Source organism: Lacerta agilis, chromosome 2 (genome assembly GCF_009819535.1).
Source record: "Lacerta agilis isolate rLacAgi1 chromosome 2, rLacAgi1.pri, whole genome shotgun sequence".
Lineage (NCBI taxonomy): Eukaryota > Metazoa > Chordata > Lepidosauria > Squamata > Lacertidae > Lacerta > Lacerta agilis.
Genome location: NC_046313.1, coordinates 1,706,436 through 1,722,631, shown reverse-complemented (window position 1 = coordinate 1,722,631; position 16,196 = coordinate 1,706,436).

Here is a 16,196-nt window from a genome sequence, read left to right as displayed (position 1 = left end):
GAGGGCATGGCTGGAAAGCAGGGCTTTTTTCAGCTGGAACTTGGTGGAACTCAGTTCCAGCACCTCTCAAGTGGGTGTGGTTGTCATTCTAAGAGAACAAGGGAGATGTTCATGGTGAGTTCTTGCACCTCTTTTTCTAGAAAAATAGCACTGCAAAGAATGTTGAGCAAGAGGATTCCATTCTGCAACTTCTTAGTACAAATATCCCTTGCGGTGCTTCCAGACTTTATTTTTGGGTGGGATTCAATCCCATCCCAGAAAAATCAGATGGCATGATTAAAGCTGATATGGAGTTCTTCTGAAACAAACTCACTCACCCCAAAATATTGTGAATCATTTGTGATGAGAAAAGTGACTGGGAAAATGCACTCAACTGGGAAGTGTGGAGATTACACTTGCTTTGGACTCAAGGGCTGTCTCTTCACCCCACAAAGGAATTGGGCGAAATGCTAATCAGATAGCTGATGTGGTGTCACCTCTCCACCCACAAATCCATCTGAACGCTCATTAAAAACAGCCCTTCTGGAAGTGACTTTACTGCATTAGCAGGCTAAATGCTGAAGACGTTGTCATGGTCAATTCTGGTTTTGTCACTCACAGCGGCATACACTCCATTTCAAAGTTGTCTGACAGTCTGGTTACGAAAACAGAAAGCATTTTCTTTACCTCACTTTTATTTATTTTAAAAAATAGAAATCTGAAAAAAAATTCTTTTAAAAAGCTAAATAAATTTGGTGGTTAATAACCTGTTCAATGTAGTAAGAATCAACCTTTTGAAAATGGCAGGTATCCATCCATGACAGTCCACCCACTGGAAAGGCAACCCAGGTACGTCCGGCAGTTGAGCCACCTGACAAACCCTGGCCATTTCTGCCTGTGTCTCAGTGCATGCCTGAGGCTCCAGGAGGGGGCACTGTGGCTGGCTGTCCTCCCCGAGGCATCGTGCGCCTGGATCCCGTACAACAGCGCAATGTGGAACGCGTTAATGGGGAAGGAGACATTGCCTTTGAAGTGTCTGCCTTTGATGTTTCTCTCCCTCTTTCTCTCTCGCACATAATAAATGGAACCTTATTTTCTCTGTCAGACAAAGGGGAATCGCCCCCCTGCAGCCCCAGGCGCTGACGCTCTTTGCTTCTCCCTCCCCCTCCCCCCCCCCGCCACAGCCCACATGCCAACAGGGGCCAACCTGGTGGGGAGAAGGAAAGCAGGGAGAGCGGCCAGAGCAGCAGGCCTGGCTTCTTTCCTCCTGGGGCGGAATCTCTCCTAGCAAGGAAATGCCTTGCGGAAGGACTTTCTGAGCAACCAGCCCTGCAGGGGCTTGGGGGCAAATGCCCAGGCACCCCACTCAGAGGACCTGGCATGGGGGGGGGGGCAGCAGAGCAAGGCTACCTCAGCAAAGCTTGAAGTGAAATAGTACGAAATTTCATCTAAACCACTGTGGCCCTCCAGCCCTCTCTGTGTGGCTCTTGGAAACTCTCATTAGGCCACACACACCCCTGTCTGTCCCCTCACTGTCCCTGCTTGGCTCTCCCTAAAGTGCTTTTGCCCAGCTAGAAAGCACTATTGAGCTCTGATATGTACAGAGCAAGGCAAGCAAGGGGTGTAGCTCAGGGAGGGGGAATAGTCGGGGAGAGTCCCGAGGGACAGAAAGAGAGGGCTGGAGGATCACTTTAGGTTCCCTGGCCCGGGGTTCCCCACCCTTGCCTTAGATATGATGTGGGGAACTTTTGGTGCTGAACTACAAATCATCCCTAATCACTGGGCATGCTTGCCAGGGTTGATGGGAATTATAGTTCAGCAACATTAGGGGGGCCAAAAGTTCCTCACGCCTGCTCACACATGCAACACCTGCTAGTTCAAAACAGCAGATTGGCAAATGAACAGATTAAGCACAGTCCAAACAATCAGGGATCCCACCCCCTAAAATCTAGTCTGGACTATTTTGCCCTCTCACACAAGCTGGGAGGGTTTTATGAAGTGGCTCAGTCTTAGAATCGGACTGCATGTGCCATATGTTCCCCCCTGAATGTGTGGGTTAGTCTTTAGAACCAGGCTTGGTCTTTCTCTCCTGCTGCTGGAGAAAGGTAATAGAGGGGGTGGCCCACAAGCCTAGGCAGCTCCCCCACCCCCACAACTTCCAGTCTCCTCCTCCTCCTCCTCCATCCTGACCTCCTGACCAGGGATGCAAACCCGAGAACACACAGCAGCACTGGGCTGCCACTCCAGGGACGCCCTGCCTTCTCTGGGGTTGCCTTTGCCCCAATTTCAGCTGTGCAAACATCAGAGCTGTTTGCTTTTCTATGGGCCAGTGCTAGCCCAGCAGTGGCCAGTAGTGACCCAAGGTAGCTCCTTGCATATATGCTACTGTGAGGGTGAAAGGGGAGGTCGTGGCAGCAGCTGCAGGCGCCCATGGGATCCAGGCAACACTCCTTGACTGCTCATCCTCTACTTAGTAGAGTCCTTGTGGCTGTTTGGCAGATTCCCCTCCTATGAACAGTGGAGCAATTCACGGGGCGCATTCATGCTTTCCTGCAGACAGGCAACTAGATGTATCACGGAAGAGCCATGAACTGGATCTCAAGGTTTTATTTTTTAAGTGTCAATAGCAGCTGTGCATGTTTGCCCTTTGGGTGTGTGTGTTGCCAGTGAGATGCTGCTTGATTCTCATTAGAACCACAGTGCTAAGGGGGTGGGTTATTTGACATTTTAAGAGAATAATACTGACACTTATTATTTGCATTTCTCAGCCGCCCTTCACCAAGAGGGCAGGTTACAACAATGTAAAAGACAACATTAAAACAGTTTAAAACGTATCACACCTGAAAGAATACGGTAGACCCTCAACTGGGACTCATAGTTTAAAAATATATATATATTAAAGATTTTCTTGATTTACAAAGGTATGTGCAATGTCTCTCTCGTATTTTTTCCATGTAACATTTTTACAAAACACTTTCATTTATAGAGACATTGGGGGAAAGAGGTGGGTGGGATGGGGAGGTGGGTGGGGTGGGGTGGCGATGTTTCTATTTTACTTAGTACATGTAGGGTTTGGTGTCAGCATTGTTTGTGCAGGTTCTCTGTTGTTCGCTTGTGCTCCTTTAGTGGTGAGAGAGGGTTGGCATGGGGCGTGATTTTTCTTTTGTGGTTGGCTGTGGTGTTCTTTGGTTTCCTGTGTGAATGGGGTGGATGAGTGTTTTTGACCAGGTTAGCCATATTGATTTGTATTCTGTCGGTAGATTTTTGTCATTGTCCTGTTGGGATGTGTGTGTGATGAAGGGAAGCTATACCGGGGTGAAGGCATCTTCTTCTGATTGACCCTGTGTCAGTTTTAGCTTGCTGGTTAGCTTTTCTAGTAGGGCTGTTTCCCATACGACTTGGTACCATTGGTCCATGCTTACTCCTGACAAGTCTCTCCAGTGCCTGGTTATGGTGTTTCTGGCTGCTGAGAGTAAGTGGGTTATGAGTTCTTTGTGGTGTAAGTGGGCATTATTGTCTTGGAAGATGTTTAGTAGGACCAATTCTGGGGTGATTTCTAGCACTTGCTTGGTTATCTTACATATTTCTTGTATGGCTGTTGTCTAGACTCATTGGATTTTGGGGCACTCCCACCACATGTGGAAGTACCATATTTTTCGCTCGATAGGACGCACTGGACTATAGGGTGCACCTCATTTTACAGGAGGAAACAAGGGAAAAAAAATATTTTTCTGGTTTTCCTCCTCTAAAAGCCCTGGTTTTTTGAGGATCAGCTAAAAGTTTTGCAGCTTTTTTTGGCAAAGGGAACAGCCCTGGTTTTTTGAGGATCAGCTAAAAGTTTTGCAGCTTTTTTTGCAAAGGGTAAAGCCGGTTTTTTTTTTTTTTGAGGATCAGCTAAAAGTTTTGCAGCTTTTTTTGCAAAGGGAAAAGCCCTGGGTTTTTTTGAGGATCAGCTAAAAGTTTTGCAGCTTTTTTTTTGCAAAGGGGGAAAAGCAAAGAGGAAAAGCCCCATTTTTATGGGGTTCAACTCAGATTTCTGAAAAATCTTAAGGAAAGGGAGCAGTTTCTACTGTTTCCAGACAGATAATCTAATCAGCCAGTCACATGTCCTGGGGAAACAAACAACCTCCCTCTGCAGCACATTCAACAATGGAGGGCGGGGCTGAAAGGGAGCCGGGACTCTTATCTCTCTCCCGATCTCTTGCTGATCAGCTGCTGAGCGGGGTCCTTTCAACACCCCCTTTTCTCTTTGTAAAATAAAAAGCACAATCTGCTTTTGGCCCCTGGGCAATTTAGCTCCAGGGACCACCATTCGCTCCATAAGACGCACAGGTATTTCCCCTTACTTTTTAGGAGGAAAAAAGTGTGTCTTATGGAGCAAAAAATATGGTATGTGCCTGTGGAGGTGCACCCTCTCCAGCAGTTAGGTGAGGTTCCTGGGTGTATTAATGCTAATTTTCTTGGTGTTAGGTACCACCTGTAGGTTAGTTTCAGGGCGAGTTCTTTTATTTTCATTGATATGGATTTAAAGGGGGGTTTAGACAACTGGGACTCATAGTTAAGCTTTCTCTTCGCTCACCACAAGCTTATCTAGGGATGGGTGAATTTGTCAATTTCGGTTCCTCATTTCCCCCAAGCTTAAGTTCTGTGCATTCGCTTATCAGTTTGCGCCTTCTTGAGATGAAATGAAAATCCATCAACATTTTAGTGCTAATTTCTCCTAATATGCACATTTGTGCATGCAAGTTTGACCAATATACACATTTTTGCAAAGCCATTTCCCCTAATACATTATTTTCACCAATTAAATGTTATTTCCATGCACACTTAACTGGAATATCTCTTCCTTTCAACATATTGCTCAGCAGGAGCATTGCACTGCAATGTTCAGATAAGTGTGAATTATGAAGGGTGGCCATGTTTCAGCCGACATGGATTAAGCAAATTAGTTCACCTTTAAATGTGAACTGAACCAAATCTCCCCCTCACTCTTAGCTGTAGCCAGGATTTGTTCACCATGAATGCCGGTTTGGTTTGCACACTGAGCCGAACCTTGACTTAAACCCTGATTGCACTGTACATTTAAAGCAGCATCAAAGCCCTTTGCACAGCCTTGGCTTCCCTAAAAGAATCCCTGGAAGTGGAGCTGGTTATGGGCACTAAATTGTTAGGCTAAAATTCTCAGAGTGGCTTAACAGTCAATCCCTCTTCCCAGGGAACTCTGTAGTTCTGTGAGGGGAATCGGGATCGCCTCAAAATTCCCAGCACCCTTAGCAAAATACTATTCTTTTAGGGGAAGCCATGGCTGCTTAAAGTGATTTGATATTGCTTTAAAGGTGTAGTGACTGTGGGTCTATCGCTTAGGATGGCAGCAAAAAGGACCAGGGAGGAGCAAAGCAGAGATGAGCAGATCTCTGGGAGCCTGCAGGTTTGTGTGGCCCCAAGAAGCCACCTTTGGGCTTGCTATATTGTGCAAACCAAGCCAAATAAGACACAGGAAGGGATAGGGTCACATTTGCTATTCCATTCCAAAGCCCCAGAGTAAGAGGAGAAACATATAGGTTTTAAAAGCAAGAAAGAGGCAATTCTTACAAGAGGAAGTAAATGACGATGACCTAACTCTGCTACTTCCCTGCTGTTAACCAGCTCCTCCTGAAAACTGTTTTTCTATAAACAAAGCAGTGGTCAAGTTTGAGAACAAGAGTTTGCACGCCACACCTAGCTTGGCCCCTCCTTCATGGAGAAATGAGAACAGCAGTTGGGAGAAGCAGAAATACCTGGGTAGCAGCAGCCACAACACGGGATGGCAAGATTTTTTCCCTCCTTCCTGAGCGTTTCCTTCTGCTTTTGTTAAATGCAAGGCTTATTTGTTTCGCATGTTCATTACGGGTGTTTATCAATGGTGGACTTGATTCTGCTGAGTTAGCCATTTTATTGCCTCCTGTTTGACAACTGGCTTTTGAAAGCTTATGGTTTGGAAATAGTTCTATTTTTTATTTTTATTTGTAACCTGCCTTGGGCAATAGGAGAGGTGGTCTGGCAAGGGGTTGGCAAAGCACAGCAAGACCTTCTCTCCCCCCATTTTAACTTCATAATAACCCTGCGAGGTAGGCCGCGCTAGGAAATGTCGACTCATCCAGTGAGCTTCGCGCCCAACATTGGATTTGCCTCCCTCCTCCGCACCTCATGCTCTACCTACAGCTATGCCACACTTAGACCTGGTCAGCACATGTAGCAGATCAAGATAGCTTGATGAGAAGAGGGGAACGTGTTGCTTCATTCCGCAGGGCAGGGCTCACATTTTCTGATGTAGGAAACAAATACAATTCTAGCACAAGGTTGGACAAGAACTTTTCTCTCAGACATGCTTTGTTTTGGTTAGAAGTTGCAGGGAATGAATATATACATACACAATTTCAAAAGATTTGTCGTACTTCCATCTCTTGCAGAACCCAAAGAGGTTTCCAAAAACTGCTTGGGGTCTCAGAGTCAGAACCACTGCTGCCTTGCTGTAGGAGCAATGAATTTTACTGATTTTACCAGAGGGAAATTCACATCCACTTTCACCCTGTTTGATGTTGAAGGAGAAGGGGGGACATCTCTCTCTCTCTCTCTCTCTCTCTCTCTCTCTCTCTCTCTCTCTGTGCCATTGCCCAGCCTTTAACAAATGCTTCAGAAGGCAAGGAAGAAAAGCAGTGCATCTGGAACTTTGCTCTGGAGATGTTTTCAGTGGCTTTTTAAAAAGTGAAGGCAGCCCGGAAAAAAGCCAAGGCAGGAAATCTTCCTTACATGCTCATAAGGAGGAACAGCACATCTGCACCTTGGACGCATATGGTGTTCAAAGCAGTCCTTGCACACATCTCCTGCTCGCTCTTTCTAGGGCTGGTTTCTGCACCACCTTATCCCAGTGCTTGAAGGGAGCCAGTTTGGTTGAATGAAGTCCACAGAATTGTGGAGTTGGAAGGGACCCCAAGGGACACCCAACCCCTGCTTATAAACCTCCAAGAAAGGAAAGTCCACAGCCTCCCAAGGGAGACCATTCCACTTTCGAACAGCTCTTACTGTCAGAAAGTTTTTTCCTGCTGTTGAGTCAGAATCTCCTTTCTTGTAATCTGAAGCCATTGGTTTGAGTCCTACCCTCCAGGGCAGGAGAAAACAAGCTTGCTCCATCTTCCATGTGACAGATATTTGAAGATGGCTATCCTATCTCCTCTCAGCCTCCTCTTTTCTAAAAGAAAGTAACAACCCTTAAAAGCAAGGCCAACACCCGTGTAAAATTCTCAAAATCCACTCATGTCCCAAATTCAAAGAGTATCTCCCCCCCCCACTTTCGTGGGAGATGAATTGTCCTATGAAACATTGGGATATTTGGCAAAGCTTTATCTGAAATTCATGAAAAACTAAAATGGAGGCACCCATCTTTGTTCCAGTTTTTGCATTACTTTCATATTGAAATGAATATTTCTACATTATTTTGCCTCTAGGGCAGCTGACAGGGTGTCCTCACATGTGGTTGGCCTACATTATCCTCAGTGTTTGGCCATGCTAGCTGCAGCTAATGGGCATTATAGTCTATACACCAGCTACCCTCTGGTTGATTTTTACATTTGTTTTTGAAACTAATGAGCAATGCTAATCAATACAAAGGAATATTATTTGCTCAGATGCTCATCTTTTCCTTACTTACCTAAATAAATTAAAAATTCTGCACCAGGAAAAGTTGGATTTGCAGTACAGTGTAAATTACTCAGATTTATCTTCCTTAATTTATTCTGCTCACGCTAGTCATAGTGAAGCTCCGCTCACTGAAAATCCTGGAAATTCCAGGTGTCACTGCCTACTTGAAAATTATTATCCTTGTCAAAAGTGATGGCTTTTCCACCTAGGTGAGACCACCCTAGACAGTGTCCTCATGGAGAGCAGCAAGGCTGGGAAACCTTCAAACTTTGCAATATTGTGTGGTGTAGTGGTTAAGAGCGGTAGACTCGTTATCTGGGGAACCGGGTTCGCGTCTCTGCTCCTCCACATGCAGCTGCTGGGTGACCTTGGGCTAGTCACACTTCTTTGAAGTCTCTCAGCCCCACTCACCTCACAGAGGGGAGGAAGGGAAAGGAGAATGTTAGCCGCTTTGAGACTCCTTCGGGTAGTGAAAAGCGGGATATCAAATCCAAACTCTTCTTCTTCTTCTTCTTCTTCTTCTTCTTCTTCTTCTTCTTCTTCTTCTTCTTCTTCTTCTTCTTCTTCTTCCAGATCTCCTCAGCCCCATAGGAGCTATGGTCCAGTGACCACAGCTTCCCTGTTTCTGCTAGATGGGTAAGGGAACATCAGTGGCTTGGGCCCCTCCTCCCTCCATTCTGAACCAGGGATGGGGAACCAGGTGCCTTCATTACATTGCTGGACTCCAACTCCCATCAGCCCCAGCTTGCATAGCCTGTGGTCTGTAATGATGGCAGTTGGAGTGCAGCAACATCTGGGAGAGCCACAGGTTCCCCCTGCCCTGCCTAGGTTAAGCTGTCATAGCTTCCTCAGCTCTTGCCTTATATATAGGTGGGGGAAAGGACCAAGGCTTTAGCCAGCATCTTTTAGGTTTCCATCCATTTCCAAAAAAGGAGAAGCAGCGGGGGAGGGAGTTCCATAGAGGAGATGTCACAGTGACAAGGAAATGAATGGAGAGGCCATCATCGATCAGGGGCTGCAGGCGCCAGGATCAAAGGGACACCGAGTGCTCAAGTTCCCCTTTACAGCTAGCCTCCCCGGGATCCTGCATGCCCATGTTCCCTGGGGTTACCGGAGCAACAGCATGCTCCAGCGGATGCTTTGCATTTTTATTCACACCACACATGTTTCCACTCTTCGGCAGGAATAATAAGAAAAACCTGCAAACCCAAATCTGCTGCCTGCAACCCCTCCCCCAGTATGTATGCACGCACACGGGGACACACGCACACACCCACAATCACACCCACCAGGAAGTGGCTATTTATGTCTTCTTTAATTTCTTGGTGCAAGGCATTTAGCCAGTTTTGTTCACTTAAGAGATAATTTCCTGACTCTCTGCCAGGTACTGCTGGGTGTCCTGATTTTCTTGATTAAAAATCACTCTTGTATTCTGAACTGCTTTCTGGTAAAAGAAATAGCCTGCACTCATAAGGTATGGATTTGGATGTCTTTAGAAGGGTGGTGGCTGAACATTTTTTTGGTGCAGGTGGCAGTGTGTGTGGGGGGGGGGGTCGTGGAGTTTAAAGACACAAAGCTGCTCCAAGTAGAATCATTGGGCCACCTAGCTCAGTGTTTTTCAACCTTTTTTGGGCAAAGGCACACTTGTTTCATGAAAAAAATCACGAGGCACACCACCATTAGAAAATGTTAAAAAATTTAACTCTGTGCCTATATTGACTATATATAAAGTAATTTTTCAATTTTTCCCATGGCACACCAGGCAACATCTCGCGGCACACTAGTGTGCCGCGGAACAGTGGTTGAAAAACACTGACCTAGCTCACCCTTCTCTGCCCCAGGAGTAGCAAACCTGGTTCTCTCCCAATGTTGATGGACTACAACTCCCATCATCCCTGACTGTTGACCATGCTGACTGGGGCTGATGGGATCTGGAGTCCAACAAACTCTGGAAGGCAACACAATGGTAACAGAGAGACAAGTCCTGTGCTTGACTCTCAAGCAGACCCCCATATGCATTTCAGGGAAGCTTCTCCACCATTAGTGGTCTTTTCATTTAAAAGCCCCCTGACGAGCATCTGAGGAAGCCCAGGGTTCTCTAGCACACAGCAAAAGCCACTGCTCTGGTCTACTGAGCAATGGAGGAGGCTGCTGCAGTAGCAGCAGCACAGCACACGAGAGGCAAGCAGGAATGCTGCTCTGACACTCTACCAGGGATGGGGAACCTGTGACCCTTCAGCTGTTGGACTCCAACTCCCATCAGCTCCAGCCAGCATGGCAAATCATCAGGGATGATGAGAGTTGTAGTCTAGCAGTATCAGGAGGATTATAGGTTTCCCCATGTACTGTATATCCAGACTCTAGGGTTGCTCCTGCTGTGGCTGTGGTGTGTCACAAGCCCCTGCTGAAGGCTGAGGGTGAAATTATGGGATGCAGCTTTGAGTTGGTTCTGGCCAAGCTCCCCCCCCCCCAGCAAACTTGTTGTGACTCCAGGCACATCATACTGGCCCACATCACAACCAGGCTTTCCCTCTGTTACTTTCCACTTCTGGATGAGAGTCTTTAATGCAACAGATCTGCTAGGAGAAACTTTATTGCACATGTGGGTGGCAGTTGCTGTATCAGGGCAAATCGGTGTTCCCTAAGATGGGGGGGGGGCATTAGCTGTGAAAGAGAAGCTGATGGTGGGAGCAAAAAGGCTTGGACTGCTCAAAGGTGTGGTGAGTGAACTGAGAATACAGCATGATGAGAATTGTCGTTCTGAGCATGAAAAGTTAAGAAGAGGACAGAGACCGAGTAGCTTTGATAGATCTTTGGATTTTGGCAAGTTGGGAACATAAGATATGGGTACTAGCCCTGCTAGATCCGGCCAGTGGCCCATCTAGTCCAGCATCCTGTTCGCACAGTGGCCAACCAGGTGCCTACAGGAAGCCTGCAAGCCGGAACTGAGCGCAACAGCACTCCACTCACTTGCAATTTCCAGCATCCAGTATTCAGAGGCAAAGCATCTCTGATCCTTGAGATAGAACGTACCCATCGTGGCTAGGAGCTAGGGCTAGGCAACACCTGGTTTTCAACACTGTGATAGATAAGCAGCTAAACATTGCAATATACTGATATATCACAGTGTCTGTCATGGTTTTTTCCACATTGTGATTTTTTGCATAGCACACACACACAATTCACAATACATTGCCAGGTCAAAAATTATGAAACTGATATCACGATATGCACTTCAAATCAGTTTTGGATGATATATTGATATATCGCCCAGCCCTACTAGGAGCCATTGTTTGCCATCCATGAATTTGCCAACTCTTTTCTTAAAAGCCATCCAAGTTGGTGGGAGCAAATTCCAAGTTTAACTCATCATTACACCAAAAATAGGAACCCATTAAAAAGCCTTCATTTCCCCCCTCTAAATTCCTTTCCACTTCCCAAACTTTCTTCTGCCTTTCAGCCCTTGAGAGATTATTCATCTCTCTGTCACCTTCCTCACTGTTGCAATAAAGCTACCGTATTTTTCGCTCCATAGAACGCACCGGACCATAGGGCGCATCTCATTTTTAGAGGAGGAAACAAGGGAAAAAAATATTTTTCTGGTTTTCCTCCTCTAAAAGCCCTTTTTTGTGTTTGTTTTTTTTTTTTGAGGATCAGCTAAAAGTTTTGCAGCTTTTTTGCAAAGGGAAAAGCCCTGGCTTTTTTGAGGATCAGCTAAAAGTTTTGCAGCTGTTTTTGCAAAGGCAAAAGGCTTTTTTTAGGATCAGCTAAAAGTTTTGCAGCTTTTTTTGCAAAGGGAAAAGCCCTGGGTTTTTTCCCCGAGGATCAGCTAGGTTTTGCAGCTTTTTTTTGCAAAGGGGGAAAAGCAAAGCTCCTTTTGCAAAGGGGGAAAAGCAAAGAGGAAAAGCCCCATTTTTATGAGATTTAACTCACATTTCTGAAAAATCTTAAGGAAAGGGAGCCATTTCTACAGTTTCCAGACAGATAATCTAATCAGCCAGTCACATGTCCTGGGGAAACAAACAACCTCCCTCTGCAGCACATTCAACAAAGGAGGGCGGGGCTGAAAGGGAGCCGGGACTCTTATCTCTCTCCCGATCTCTTGCTGATCAGCTGCTGAGCGGGGTCCTTTCAACACTCCCTTTTCTCTTTGTAAAATAAAAAGCATGATCCTCTTTTGGCCCCTGGGAAATTCAGCTCCAGGGACCACCATTCACTCCATAAGACGCACAGGCATTTCCCCTTACTTTTTAGGAGGAAAAAAGTGCGTCTTATGGAGCAAAAAATACGGTATTTAGGGGGAAGGTGTCTGGCTCACAAAATTCCTGATGTTGTCCAATGCTCATCCATCTGTCTGAAGTGTTTTGAAATCATAACCTATTTTTCCTGCCTTCTGTTGAAAACTGACATGTTTTTCTGATTTGTAATCTAGCTAAATTTGTATGAATGCTTAGTAAAAAACAAAACAAAAACCCAATATCCAAAAGGCTTTTTGTTAAAAAAGAGGGGCATTTATAAAGCTTTTATTTGTCAAAAGAAAATAAAGAAGTGGCATTTTTCATGGATCCTCGGTGCACTGAGGAAGCTCCAGAGGCAAATGCCACAGGATCAAGAGTTTTCTTGCAAGGAGGGGCACATTGGAAAGTAATGGTGGGGTTTTGTGATCTCCTTTAAAAATGTAGTACTTTCTGCATGAGCAGAAACACTGATAATACAGGGAAAATACGGTAAAGCACCCAGGCCAACAGTAATAGTAGTGAAAGCAACATCACTTACTCCCAAAGGATATGCTTGGAGCCTCCAGTCAGCTGCAAACCTCAAATATCTTCCAAGCTGTTTCTCTCCACCTCCCACTAAGGTTGTGCACATTACTAGCTAACTAATAGGCAACAGCCACCAAAAAGCCATTAAAGACACGTATCTTACTATGTAATAGAATTGTAAGCCTGTCATCACGTTGCAGTTTGCATGGCCATCAATAGGTGGCCAATGTAATTCCAGAATGATATCAAAACAGCAGGCAGGAGAACCAACAAGCAGTGTTGGTGGCAGGCAGCCCAGGCAAGCTGTTTAAAGGAGGTACTTCAGAGAACAGTTTGGCAAAGCAGACTCTGAAGCACACACCCTCCCAGGTAAACCATCATTGGCCATGCCAGTGGTGGGCAGGGCTAGCTGCAAAAAATGGGTGGAGCACAAGTAGGTTGTGACAGTTTGGTACATTTCAGATCCACATGAAGCTAGAGGTTTGGTTTCTGCACAACAACATATCTCTCCATCCAATGAAGCAAGAGGCATCATCAAAGGTCAGGGATGCATTCCAACCAGGCTAAAGCACTCAAAGAGGATGTGCAGCAGGGCAAGAGAGGGTTGGAGCTTAGACAGAGCCCACAGGACTGAAAAGAGAGGTCTGGAGAGCCAAAATTGGCTCCCAAGCCTGAGATTCCCCAACCCTGCAATAAGTAAATTGAAACACAGTTATGGCAGATGTGGCTATGCACTGTATTTGTACCCAGACACTCATTTGGGTCCCATTGAATTTGATAGATTGGGATTTTAAGCATTGTGAATGTGCCTGCATCCTCTCTGAGGTGATTTCTTGAGTGTACAACATATGCCCAGAGCTGAATAGGGATCAAGATGCATAAAATATCTTTGATAGACCCCGCTGCCCCCCCCCATCCAAATATTAATGTTGCAAAATTGGATGTACAAATCCAGCCAGATTCCAGCATGTCAAAGCATGCCACTGCTACCGACAGAGCACATACAAGCAACCCACAGCCCATAGGCTGCATTGAAATTAATGGATCAAAATTTGTCATTTGAGTAGGAATAACGTTAGATACAGCCCCATGTTGCTTTTACATATATTCATTCCATACCATTTCCACATTGATCTGTGTTTTGTTTTGCTTTAAAAAAAAAACCCCCCATGAAAAAACACACTTAAATAAGTGAATTTCAGTTTCTTGAATGCATTCCTAAATGTGTTTTGATGCATTTTTTAATCTGAGAACTGCACTGCAAAATTTGGAGATGTGCAAAATCTGAAGGATAACAGCATTCTGAGCCGCAGTAATAAGAATAACAACCACCACCATAATAACAATTACACACACACACAAAAGGTCTCAGGGACAGTTTGCAGCGCATGAAAGCACAATTAAAACATTAAATTATCCACATTAGTATGGGAGGCATACTAATCCCACATCACTATGGGAGGTCAGTTCATACTGGAATTCCCAAAAATCAAATCCCTCGGGCTTCCCCAGCTTTGACAGCACCAATCCACTTCCTTTGAAGGTACTGCAATACCAGCCATCGAAAGGCACTTCCTCCCAACTTGAAGGTCCCGGAAATAATATAAATCATTCACTAACCTCAGGCAGGAAAATGCAACTTCCATACACGGCACTTCTTAAGACTGGAAAAGGTCTACATATTTTAACAATTTAAGCTGCAGAGACACCATTAACATTGCTTTGAGCAATCATATGGGCAAAGCCGCTTTTAAAAAGATATATTTGGAATGAATAGTTGAACTGGGATGGAGGATTTGGTTCTTCTTTGAATATAACCCACATCCCAAAACAATACTGTGAACAGAGCCATCCTTCAGGATTCACACTTTTCCGAATTTTGCAATGTATTTCTCCAGCCATAAAATTGCAAACAGAATTGTGTACACTTGGGGAAAGTGTGTTTTAAAATGCACATCTTGCTGAAAGTAATATAAAATGTATCATTTTAAGCAAAACTGCACAAAAAAGTGTAGATAAGGAGAAATGCACATTGTGCTGATGAACTTTAATAATGCAAACGGATGGAGAAATGTAGCAAAGTGCACTTGAGAATATGAGCTGTGCCAAAAGTGACGGTGATACGTCTCTCCCTCTGCTGGGCACTGGCAGCCTCCTCTCTCCTGCTTCTCCTGCTTCCTCCTTCTGGAGTCATATCCACACCATCCACTCCTATACCACTTTAACAGTCATGGCTTACCCCTTTCTAAGATCCCAGTGTCCCACACTAGTCTTGCCAAACAAGACAAACCCCCAGAGTCACTAGTCCACACTAGGTTTTGTTAGCCCATCTGACGACATACACCTACAATGATTTATTAGCATAGCTGCTAAATTATCTGTGGCACATTGAAGGCTTGACAGAATCAAATGGAATTTGGCTTGCATGGTCACCTGGATTAGGTTTATGCTTGCCAGAGGCAACCAGACAAGAGGCTTGCCCAATGCTGAGTCATGTTTTGAAATGCCAAACATCTGCCACATTCTGTCCCACAAAGCCCCATAGAGGATTGCTACCTCTCAAGGAGAGAGCGAAGCCACGGATCACTTGCATATTTTGATTCATTGAAATGCATGCATATTAAAAGTGATTTTGCCTTGCCTTGCAATGGAGGTGCACTAGGGCCAGAGTACTGGGTGCTGACTTGGTAAGGTTACAGAGGCTTCCAAGTCAGCCTTTGAAATGGCTCAGTAAGGGCTTGCTGGTTTCTTGGCTGATTCGTGGGTTCTCTCCCACGCCCCAGTTCTGGGAAGGTACACATTCCAACACACCCACCTTCACCCACCCCATCTGCCAGCTCTCTGGAGTTGCCCAAGGCCCGTCTCTGGATGACCGCTGGATCCCTTAGAAGTCTACAGTTTTATGATTCTATGGTGTCATGGCTGCTTTTGACAGATTTCTTCAATCACTGCTCTCTCTCTCTCTCTCTCTCTCTCTCTCTCTCTCTCTCTCTCTCAGCAGCTACAAAGATTAATTATGTACAGATATATTCCCCAAACAGCATTCGGCAGGCCTTTTTCAAGGTACTGAACAAAATGTGAAACCTATCATTTTAACAATCAAAAGCCATTTTTAGGGGACCGCATGCCATTGTTTTTCCTTTCCCCCCATTTTGGATCACAGAAACCCCCATCACAACAAACCCACCTTTACGTCTCAGCCTCTCTGATTAAAATTGTCCATCAGTAATCAGCTTAACTGAGCTCAACAGAAGTTCCTTCCAGGCACATGCCTGAACAGGATTACAGCCACACCTTGCTTTAGGCTCCACTCTTATGTGCCACCTTCACCGTTGACGGGGTGGTTGGTTCATTAGGATGCACAGCAAAGAGAATTGCTGGCTGATGGAGAGGATCTACCTCTGGCTGTACCCACCACCAGTAGCCGGTGGAAAGTCCCCAGACAGACACTTCAGGCTAAGGGAACCTTGGGGCCCCCAGCTGTGGGGAAAAACAAACAATCAAAACTGTCCCTGCTCCTTCTGCCCTGGTTGACACAAGCTGGCCGGGTTTTGGAAACAGCAGTGGCTCCACCCCTCCTTACAATTGCTCTGCAAGGCTGCAATTCTGTGAACGTTTACTTGGGGATATCTCAACAAAATGGGGACTGCAAACCGGCAGAGGATTCTTTCCAGTAGCACCTTAGAGACCAACTAAGTTTGTTCTTGGTATGAGCTTTCGTGTGCATGCACACTTTTTCAGATGCACATGAAAGCTCATACCAAGAACAAACTGCTA